The following is a 12,302-nucleotide window of genomic DNA, read 5'->3' as shown; positions in this document are numbered from 1 at the left end:
ACCCGTATACCCATCAAGCAGGAGTGTTTCCTTACTCTACTAAGAAACTTCCATTAATTAAATCAGGACGAAAGGTGGCAAAAGGAAAAACAAGGCCAAAGGTCTCTCTTTCATCATTAAATGCCTAGTTATCAGCGTCAACTAGTTGCCATTAATGTTTTATTCCTTCCTCCTCCCTTCGTTCTCCCAAGAAAGGAAACAACAATCAAAGAAGTGAAAAAAAAAACTAACAAAACAAGTCTCAAGAACTCAACCCCCCGCATGGTTTCAAACAAAAACCCATAGTTTATATACAGAAAAACAAGCAACGAGACGCCATTTTTTATCCAAATAGCAGATGGGCTTTCCCTTTTTCACTCCCCACATCACAAAATCTCTTTTAAAGGAGAGAGAGAGGGTGGTGAATCATTGAAAATGCTGTTAGGCTTAGACACTCTCGGCATGCATCGGCTGGATCATGAGATTCAACCCCAATCCAAGATCCTCCTTCGATCTATTGAAAGAATTGCACGTCTCGAACTCGTGATTATCGTTAGGCTCGGGGTGAGATCTCTTCTTGGAGTAGAGGGGCACCCCGAAGAGTCTAGGCCTGCTGTTTTGCTCCTCCACTGCTGTCACCGAGCTACTCCCCGACGTGCTGCATGTGTTCCCCGGACGCCGGAACCCCAACTCCGGAAATACCACCTTAGCCGGAGGGAACACGCCGGAGCCGATGGCGGTGCTGCTCGGAGTCACCGGATGGACGTGGTTCTGCACGAAGTAGATGATGTCGTTGTAGAGCTTCTTCATGTGGGAGAGCTCAGAGAGGAGAAGGGAGTTGCTGCGCCGCAGTCTCTCGTTATCCTCCGAGAGCGCCGAAACTGCCGCAGCCGCATTGCCGAGCACGACCGGCGGGGCAGTCGGGGAGGAGAGAGGGGAGTCGCACCATTTGGTGTGGAGGTCGTCGGGATCGGCGGCGGCGATGCAGGCGGGCCGTGGGATGAAGGGCAGGAGGGAGTGGTGGCGGTGGTGGAGAGGGATCGGCGGCGGCGGTGGAGGTGGCTGCAACGTCTTTCTCCGGTGGATCTCGCACAGAAGGTGCTGCTCTCCCTTCTTGAAGTACTCGTTCGCGAACTCCCACCTGTCAGGAACGATCTTCCTGAAGCCCTATACATCAAAAGCCTTAAGCAAATAAGAACAATGAAACCATCAAGAGAAATGGTGATGATAGTCATGATGATGGTGGTGGTGGTGGCGAAGATGGTGATGATAGTCATGATTGTGAGAATGTTAGCGGTGATTTAATAACATTTACTGCTATCCTGGCCAAAAAAATTATGATGGTGGTGATATTGGTGGTGGTGGTGATGATAATGATGAGTACTAACGTAGGTATTGAGCTGCCGAACGAAGCTGGAGAAGTTGTTGTGCTTGAAGTAATTCGGGAGGAGATCCCGAGCAAACTCTGGTGGCCGCCATACTACGAAGGTGGAGTCATCCTCACCCCAAGAGACGATGTGGTCTGTGGATGGATCGTCGACTAGTTGGTAGGTTTTGGTGAGGAAAGGAGCAGGCACAGATTTGTGAGAGTCCACAGAAAGCAGTATGCCATCACAATTCTCTAGCAGGAGAGCCATTCTAGGGTTTGCAGAGATGGGAAGTGGGAGGGGAAGAGGAGGAGGGAGATAAATGTTAGGAGGGAAAAGGAGGAGGAGGAGGAGAAGGAGAAGGAGAAGGAGAAGGAGATGGAGATGTGGTGATGATGGGTATCTCTGAATTGTGGGTTTTGTTTGTTTCTTTTTTTGCTTCTCGGTTTGCTAGTGTGAGAATATGTGTCTCAGTGTCTCTGTCTAGGGCTGTGAAAGAAAGAGGAGAGTTTCAAGACAAACCCGTGACTATGGCCCCTTGAGTGCACACGCACTTAAATCACGCAAAGGGGAGTGGGGGTGACGGTGGTGGGGGAGCAGAAAGACTATGGCAAAAGTATTTATATATTTTCAAAACAGAAAAGAGAGTTTGAAAGAAGAGCAAGATGGTTATTGCTACTAACAGCTATAGTCACAGTATCAGTAATGGTGTTGGTGTTGGCAGTAGGAATAGAAAGTTTCAGTATGTTATTATATGTTGAAGTTTATGGGTTTTTTTTACTTTTTGTTTTCAAATTGGTGGCTTGTTGATTTTAAATTAGTGTTATTATATGTTGATTTTTAAATTAGTTGTTCTTAGATAAATTGGTGATTACTATATTGGTTAAAATATTGGATGGCTATATGGGGTGCCAGTCACGCAGCTGCATTGTGAATCCCGTCGTTTTCTAATAGCAGAAAACATAAAACATCGAATTACGTGATGGGGTTTAAAGCTGCCGTGACGACATTTCTTCTTCTGCTGCTGCTTCTCTTGATCAAATTCCAAAACTCAAGTCTCGGCGGCTCTGTTTTTTTGACCGTGCACGCTTAGCTGAGATGCTGCCAGCTTCTTTCCTTTTCTCTTTTTTTGGAGATGAATAAATAATATCCTGAGCTATTAAATTGAATATATTTGACCTCTACTCTACATTTTTTTTTTTCTTTTTAGTTGGCCTTGTTACGTTAGCTACAAGGATACTTACGTGGTCTACTTTTACTCGGTTCCACACACAAAAGAACATGAGAGTACACACAAGACACGCATAATAACGTTATCAGTAAAGTGGGTTGACTGCATCTCCAGCAATATAACGTTATCAATATACAATCTGTATTATCAATTAGCTAGATTAGATATTGCAGAAATTATGGCATCAGCATGCATAATGATAGGTATCTTGATGGCTTTGAAGCTATGTCACAAAGATACGTGGGCACTATGATATGGGATGCGGGTTCGACTTACGAGTTTGAAAGTTTTTTAAAAAAATGAGACACGAGAGGATATGAAATTTTTTAATATTTTAATCAATAAATAAGCTATTTTTTTATTGAAATATTATTACTAATAAAAATGATACAAATATTAAAATAATGGTCATATAAATCCATGTCTGATCAGCGTGTTCGCTCGTGTTATTAGAGACACGTGGTCGAAGTGGCATGTCCCTATGACATAACTTTGAAGGTGATAAATTGGCATTATTAATATTACTGATTGTGTTGTGTGGGTTGGTCATTTTAGTGATTAACTGTGTGAGAGAGAAGGGGGGCATGATTGGGAGGAACCCCAAGTCGGTTTCAAGTCCCCATATCTTTTTATTTTTAAATTACATAAACAAATGTTTGGATGCACGATCTGACCTATCACCTAGTTCATTCAAAAATCTTCCCTTCCCTTCGCTTCGCTTCTCTTCTCTTCTATTTCCCCTCTTGAAACTTCTCTCTCTCTCTCTCTCTCTCTCTCATCTTTTTACATCACTTTCGGTCTTCACCCACCTGACAGCGTCACAGACCCTATGAATTTGTTTATATGTTCCTCGTGACCTTTCCCTGGCACTTTTCCAACCGAACTCTGCGTATGACCACACTGTTCTTAGGATATTACGGCCATGACCACCCTTCTCTGCTCATTATCTTCTTATTTATTTCTATCCGTTTTGTCTCTGCTTGGCATGATAAATAAATGAGGCCCCTAAACATGTTCAATAGAAACTAGGTTGGTCACCAAGCACCCTGTCACGTGGGTTAAGCTTTTTCTATCAAAAGCTCACAGGCCACTCAGGTGCTTCTCTACCACATTCCCATCTCCACCACCCAATTGCTATTAAATTTTAGAGAGAGAGAGAGGGAGGGGAGGTAGGGATAGTTTTGTTTTGGGTGTTTTGAATGACCGTATTCTTTTTTGAGCAACGATAAGATGGCCGAATTCAACAAGGGGACCCACGCCCACCACCACTAACTGACTCTTCACTGGTCCTGCAAAACACCTAGAACTGAAGAAGATTCTATTCTAAACACACATTGCTCTCTCCCGCCACCCCACCCCACCCCACCCCACCCTCACATGACCACCGCCAACTTATTTCAAATTAAAAAACAAAACCAGATCACAGGTGCTCTCTCTCTCTCTAAAAAAATAATATTACTGGTCGGGAAAATAGAGGGGAATCCTTCTCTCTTTTGTTTTTTTTTAAGTATCATTTCCCATGTGACAGGCTACAAGGTTCCTTCTTCTGTCTTTTCTCACTCTTCTTTGTCTCTTTCCACTGCCACAGCGAGGAATTGCGTGGAGAACACCTACAATGAACCCCCCAACGTCCCCTCTCATCTGGTCAAAAATTCAGCATCTCTCTTCCCCTCTTCCTACCAAAAAACAGTGTACAATCTTTCTCTCTCTCTCTCTCTCTAGAGAGAGAGAGAGAGATCACGGGACAGCTCTTCCTTCCATTTTATCTGCAACTCATGATGTCCATGTTCAGCATTATTAAACTGCATTGACAACAATGCCCGTCTTGAGGAGTGAAGGGCGTTTTTCTTATTCTTTGAAGGGTACCATCTTCGAGAGAGCGCGTTTGGTTCTCCCAAAAAATACCCTCAGAGTAAAATGGAATAGTAAAATCGGTAGTGGGAGGGGGGGGGGGTGGAAAACTAGTGGAGAAAAAAAATAGTTTAGGGGACCAAAAGGCTGTTCCATCACATGCACTCGCTTCCTTTCGGTCTTTTCATTTTCTCTTCTACTACCTCTTTCTTCTTCTTCTCATATAGTATATATATTATTTAATAATGTAATTATTAAACCTTGTTGAAGCAGATTTTTCAATAATGTTGCAGTCGGATGTCTTGATAGATTCACCTCAATCCTTGAGACTCCGTAGTTCGAACCACCCGCCCCATCATCAACACCATGATTGCATCCATATGTGAATCCCCACCCTTACTTTCCTCTCTATCCTTATTATTATTTTTATTATTCTTACTATATTGTGGTTATTATCACGCCTGCTGTTATTATTGAAAAATGAAGGCCCGTCAACTACGGCGCTTGTTGGAGTCCTTTATGTGTGACGTTGGATCTTGAAATTTTTTTGACATGTTGGTTTATCATAATCCTGCCAAATCTTGGGTTCCAACTTTGATATGTTGAGGTTCATAGAGAAAAATAAATTGCTGCTATTGTTGCTGAATTCAGTGATATGATTATGCAGGGTTGAGTGGATATCTTTTGCAGCCGGTAGGGTTCTGCCTAAGCTCAGTTTGCCAATCAAAAAAAAAAAAAAAAGACTTCTCGAAATCTGTTACAAATATTTTTTAATATTTTGAATATCGTGCTTTTCAAGGCCGATATAATACCAAAAAATGTGATATTTTTGAAGTATCATCAATTTATAAAATATCACATTTTTTATTAACAATTTTTTTTGTGGGCTAGGACACTCACATGAGGTTTACTATCTTGGAGGAGGAGCCTTGAGAAAGCCCAAATTTTCAAAATATCGCATGATTTTCCCGAGAACGAGATTTGTGACATTGCTAGAGTTCTGCTGTTGCTACTATTATTTCTACAGCTTATACTATTATTATCTTATTACTACTACTGTTAATAGATAGTAGCTGTAGTAGAAGCAGCAGCAGCATATCACCTTGTGCCACTACAATTTGCAGAAGTTTCAGTTACAGTAAAACAGATATTTCGACATCCAAAGGCGTCAATCTTTTTATTATTATTATCATCATCATCACCATCACTATATATGGTCTACTACAAGTAGTAGAGCAGTAGTCGTAACAGGATCAGCTAGTGAAGAAGAAGCAGAAGTATGTCATCTCCAAAAATGGCCACTATTGTAGTACTGTTTCAACCCTCCGGCAACCCATACTGTTACTGTATTAGATTGAGTAAAAGTACATGAGCGTTAATATGGTTTGACTCCATGAGAGCTTAATTTTAACAATCAAACCTTTTGGTATTAGATTGAGGAAAGCACCCCCAGCAAAGGTAGTGTTGTGGGGGAGGGATTCCAGAAGCCGTCTTTTTGGTTGGAAAAAGGAAGATGTGGAAGAATCACATTTATCTCCTCCCCCCCCCCCCCTCCTCTAAAGAAGTGAATTTTTAAAATTTGACCTGAAGAAGCTCCTGTTCTCTTTTCTCCAAGCTCCTTCTCTTTTACAAAAGAAAAGAAAAAAAAATAACCAGTCAGTACAATTGGTGATTGGGTGCTCACCTATGTCCTTGTACATAAATTGCAGATCCATAGAACCTTCCCACTTAACATAAAAATGTACATGTATTTTTACATCAAAAGAAGAAATTGCAATAGTGTTGTAATGCAAACATGTTTTGGTAGGCCAAAGAAAAAGCCCTTATCACGAATCGCACATTGGCAAGCCTCCAATTGGTAAAACCGTTGAGGTCCTCTCTGCCCACCGAGAAATACACCCAACTTCGACCTCCTGTGGGTTTCGAACTATGATTGTCTCGCATTAGGTGACAACCCTAGTCAAGAAGACACAATCCTTGTGGGCATATTCAGCGCCATTTTGGTTGCTATGAACTGCAAAAAATATCTTTTGTTGTTCACCACTTTGGATGGTATGCAATTCATAGACATACCCTAAATCCTAAAGACTAATGAACAAATATGAGGCCACATTGTAAACTATGAACATCTTCTTAGACCAAAATGACCTCTATCTACAAATTTAATTTCCCACACTTTTTCATCCTTTTTTTTTTATTGATGTTTGATGCATAGCTAGCTAGAAGTGAGGTTGAGGGTTCCAACAAAAGCTGCCGGGAGAACCACTTTGGTGGATTCCAACTTCTAACCCCACCCCAAAAAAAGATGCCCTAAGTCCTAAAACCTAAGTTCCCTAACCCTAATCCTATGTCCTAACAAACCCTCTAGAGAAGGGTATGTTGGTCGCTTCTCGGTTGTGCTGCTCGCTGTCCACGAGGGCATCTCTGTAGTTCTTTATTCACAAGAGGGATGCCCTAGTAATTTTTGGCCATAAAGTTCACCAAAAAGGAGAAAGTGTATATGCCATGATTATCCCTTTCTTTTTTTAAACTTTTCTTACTGGGTCACAACCCATCAAATGGAATCTGCAGGTACCACACCTTCCTCTTTTTCCTCTTTGTCCCGTGCCGAACCGGTTTTCTGTGATACCGGTTCGTATTGAACCGGTTCTTGGAAGAGGGCTTAAACTGGTTGTTGACACAATTTTACTGGGTTGGACTGTTAGTTTTATGTAAAGACCAAGGCCCAGTTTTCTTATTTCTCTAGCTGGGTATGGAGCCAAAACGTGTCATCAATCCGGGATAAATACGTTTTGTAACTGGATCTAGTATTGTCAAGGTTGGACATGGACCCAAACCATTTAAAGTTTGCATCAGCTAGCTCAATTAGTTCAACCTTTTTTTTCTTTTTTGCAAGACATAGTTTAAGGAATTATAGGGTGCAATAATCCTAGCTTATTGAGCTTTGAGCAAATATGAAATCCTACATCTACCACCGAGCCCCATGTGGTCTAGTTATACTAGGTCATTGTATCCAACTTACATCATGTATGAGTTTTATTATAGAAATTACTGAAATTCATAGACTTAAAAATTTTTTGATAGTAAAGGATGCATTTAATTAATTAAAAAAATGAAGATGAAAATCCAAGAAAAAAAGTCATAAACAATAGTCTTGCACACCCTAGTTGAATCCAGATCTCAACTAGTTGTGATCAAAGTAAAATGTGCAATTATGCATATGGGCCATGCCATGATGATTGGACAAAGAACTTGAAGTCTATTATAGCTCTTGAACTCCAGGCAATGTTATCCACTCATTTTGACCCAAAACATATCCCTGTTGTGGTAAAAAGACGTCATCATCATCAATCATACCTCTATCCACCTATGGGCAGCTTTTCAAGTCCTCTCTCTCTCTCTCCTTTTGTGTCAATATATGTTCTTGAAAACCCTCTCCAAACTTGCACCTCTTCACATATTTTGTTATCACACAAATGTTGCATGATTCCTCTATACGAAACACCCAAATATATATTTTCGAAGATGTTATTCTAATGTGCTAGGTTCTATGACAGTTACTCTTTATTCCATTTCCATAACTTCCTGTTTAAATTTGCTATGATATTCTTTAGTTTCTCATTGCTCCAACTATGTATTCAAGTGCTTCCTTCAAAAAAAAAAAAAGTCAAGTATTCATCTTATCGTATGCATCTTAATCATGTGTATTATATCTTCTTATCTCTTGGTATTACATACTAATCAAGCTACAACTAAATATGCATGAATTTGGCTTTTACTTTTAGATCTAGAAGTATATATGCGTTTAGTTGCAGTGGGACATATTTATCATAGAATACACTATTGGTTGTTTAAACTTTGGCATATCCTATGTCAATCCTACTCATAATGTCCTCTATCTGTGTTTTTTAGTTATGTCAATCATGCATGCTCTTAATATTGTGTAATAAACCATAAATGTCGATATCTGCTATTACCATGCAATACACGGTGTTCTAATTTGAGTAAACTTGTTCCATCTCTTTGAATAGTTTTTTTCTTTTTCTTTATTTTGTTTTGAAAGAAGTCCTAAGTTTTTTTCTTCAAATATATAATTCTTCTTTTTTAGGAATGGTCGGCTTCATTCAAGTAATTAGGCCTGGTTAGACCTGAACCCATGGTCAGTATTAGTACCCCAAACTCGATCAGGTCGACCCATTGACAGTCCTATAATGACAGGGCAGTAGAACTGAACTAGTAAGAGTGCTTATGAAAAAAATATAATGGTCAATGATGCATTGATTCGTTTTCTAATGCTTGGGCTTCAATATTCAACACGATCAAGTTTTCTAAAAGCCGGTTGAACAAAGTAAAATATATATATATATATATGTGGGTGGTGATATCAGTTTTATACCAAGTTCTTGGAGAAGAAACTGAACCCACTGTCACCTTAGCTGTTGAATTAGCAACAACTCTATATTCAGTTTTCGTGTCGGACCTGAAAACATGTTGTCTCTTAGAACTCCTATGATATCAAATTGAGTAAAAAAATGCATGACCAGAGGTTCACTTTCTGTCATAAGGCATCTGGTCCAATCTGCATCAGAGTATACAAAGATAAGATCCGACTTAGATTTTTATTTAGCCGCAAACCATATTGAATAAAAACTTTAGATAATTAATGAAAGATACTGTCATACCCGACTCACGCAAAAGACTAGGTTCGGGTGTGCCATTGTGACATATTAGAGAGCCCCACAACACTTCTATACAATGTAGGATTGACAAACTCAATTCCTCCAAAATAAGACAACTTGGTTGTCATGGCCATGGGCGTTGAAATTGGCTTTGCATCTATGTTTGTCCTTAGTAGCGGATCTAAAATGTACTTTATGTAACATAAGAAAAGACCTTCAAAGGTATGAGAGGCTTCAATTTCAAGAAAATAATTCAACACACCAATTAAGATCCTTGAGAGTAAACTGATTACCACAAGACTGTATCAAATTTTGAACAAACTCGGGTGAATTGTCAATTGCAAGAATGTCGTCCACATAAACCAGTATATAAACCTGCAGCCCATCTTTATTGAGAATAAAGAGTAAAGGATCTATTTTGGAACTGACAAACCCGTGTTTAATTAGGGCATTGCTCATCTCTTGGTATCAAGCCCACATAGGGCCTTATTGAGCATCCAAACATAATTGGAAAAGCATGGGTCCTCAAACCCTGGTGGTTGAACCATATACACATTTTCCTCCTTAAGAAAAGCATTGTTAACATTCTATTGGCCAACCCGCACTCAAAGCAATGCATAACACAAAATGAAATAACGATTACAACATGGCTAAACGTCCCAAAGAAATCTACACCTTTTTTTTTATGAAAGCCCTTCGCTACAAGGAAAGCTTTATAGTGTTTCTCTTTATTTTATATACCCACTTACATCCAATGGTAGTTTGAGAGGAGTCAAGCGGTACGAGAGTTCATGTATTATTCTTCCGCAAGGCACTGAATTATTTCTGCATAACCATCTCCCATTTGGAGTCTTGAATGGTCTGTCTAAAGGTGCTAGGCTCTTGGTCTCCGGTGAGTTCAATGAGCAAACAGTTGGAAAGGAATACATGAATGAGGTAGACTCTAGGTTTAAGAGTCTCCTCTTCAGCCCTAGTTATCATATGATGGGTTCTTTGAGAAGCACTAGGTTGAGGTTGCACTTGGGATAATGGACCTAGGTCAGTGACAACATTGATGTCTGGTGACTCAAGTTGACGAGAACTAGACGAACTAACCGATTCTTGATGTATAGGTTAACCAGGTTCTTGTTGTGATTCAAAGGTTTCAACACTGGGTCAACTAGGACCATCATAGGAGTAAGAATCAAAGGCAACTGAGTTGGCTGAATAGGTGGTGATGTCTTATTTTTGAAAATATTTTTAAGTGAAAAAGCAATGTAAAAAACAGGCACCAAATATAAAACTGATTCTCACAAGTGGTAGAGACCGGGTCAAACTCAGGAAACGGGAAATACTTTGTATTTAAACAAGCAACTAAACTACGCTTTATTGCCAAAGTAGAAAAGTATGAGAAAAATAAAACTACTTAACTATTACATCAAATGTTTACCTTACGCAGAGAGTTTAAAATGATTTTATTACAAACCGAAATTTAATTGAAATTCAAATTCTAATCTAAAAAAAATGTAAAAATGGTCTTCTATGCTTGTGCCTCCGTGTAGTGTGTCGAATATGCGCAACAAGATATCGCTTGCTTGCTTCCACTCCACGCCTTCCTGCACAACACGAGTACACGAGCAACAAAAGACGAACAACAAACACTATGCTAAAAAAATATAAAATACGAAAATGTAATTAACGGTAGCTACCAATGCGGGAATGACATTATGAATGTAAACTCACAAAAGAAAATGACTAAAAGCACATTGCACCAAATAAAAGGAAAACACAACTAAAATGCAAAATTTATATAAAAAAGAAAAACAAAAATTAATGCAATGGATGAGATGCCGTAAAAATACAAGTGATATGCGATGAAAATGAAATGCTTGTGAAGTCCAAAATGAAAATAAAAAAATTTAAAAAATAAAATGCTATGTTAAATGAATTTCAGTCGTGAAAATCAGTTGTCGTGAAAGTGAACTTCAATGTGAAAATCAGTTGTCATTAAAAACTTTGAAAATAGACTGCCGTAAAACACAAACTGTCGTGAACAAGGGGATCAAGCAGAGATTTCCCAGCAGGGGAAATCTGGTGAGTGTAAACTCATTCTGTCTGGTTGAAATAGATATTAACAGGGAGTGCAAACAGAAAATGCCTAACCGGGGCTATTGTGGACAGAGTTTCACGGTAGCTAACAGAGGTTTTCACGGTGAAAAATGGTTTCACCGTGAAACTCTAATCAAGCTCCGGCTATGAAATTTGGCAAAAGTGATGAATTCAATGGACACTGGAGAACGTTCGGCTGATGTAAAGACACTCCGGTAATAGCAAGGGAATTTGGCCAGATCAGCAACACTCCGATAGACAGATGATAAATCTGGTAGATCCAACGACCTTCACTGTGGATTTTAAAGTAGATCAAAACAAATCCATCAGATCAAATGAGTTTTTGATTTCACAGTAACTTGAATTCTGATTTCACGACAGATGGAACAACAAGGCAAGTCCATCTGAAGGGAAATCCAACTGATATAGTTTGTCGGTAGATGCAGAGGATTCCGGTTGTAAGAGAACTATCCGACAAACAGGATGATTCCAGTTGCAATTAAAATCCGACTGGATAGTAGAGGAATTTCGGTCGATCTGGAGTGATCCGGCAGGCTGATTTTTATGGTGGATCCAATAAAGCAAAAGACTCTGGCAACTGTTTCACCATGAATGATGGATGTTGTGCTGAGGAGATGAAGATCTAATGCAGATGATGGAGTGCAGAGACAATGTGCGATGCTCAAATGCTAGATTGAAATGCTATGAACCTGAGGAAATGTTGATGCCTAGTGACAAATGATGCAGAATGATGAATCAATAAAACATGCAGAGCATATAAAATTCTAAAATGTGATGATCTAAACAAATTGCAGACTAACAAATGAAATGTAACCCAAATGATGAAATCAAATGCGGTGCAGAGTTTGTACAGAAGAGGGAAAATGCGTTGTGCAAAATCGATAGATAAAGAGATGCAAGGATACAAATGCAGGATGAACACGATGCAATGCAGCAGAAGATGAAGTTAAATGCACAAAGGATGAAAAGTACATGATGATGCAAATGTGATGAAATTAAAATGCTAAATCAGAATGCTAAAACGTGGCTGTAACTGAGGAGAAGAGAGAAGAAGAAGAGAAGAAGAGGAAGAAAGAAGAAGGAGAA

The 12,302-nt window shown here is 39.4% G+C and overlaps 1 pseudogene; it reads right to left on the bottom strand.

The window, feature by feature from the left end:
• Positions 1-426: 426 nt before the first annotated feature.
• LOC149846531 (heat stress transcription factor B-4 pseudogene) lies at positions 427-1,616 on the bottom strand (annotated as a pseudogene).
• Between the last annotated feature and the right edge of the window lie 10,686 nt (positions 1,617-12,302).

The sequence above is a fragment of the Nuphar pumila genome, chromosome 2, assembly GCF_984573655.1.
Source record: "Nuphar pumila chromosome 2, dmNupPumi1.hap1.1, whole genome shotgun sequence".
Classification (NCBI taxonomy): Eukaryota; Viridiplantae; Streptophyta; class Magnoliopsida; order Nymphaeales; family Nymphaeaceae; genus Nuphar; species Nuphar pumila.
The sequence above is the reverse complement of the archived record's forward strand: the minus strand, read 5'-3'. Positions and strand labels throughout refer to the sequence as shown.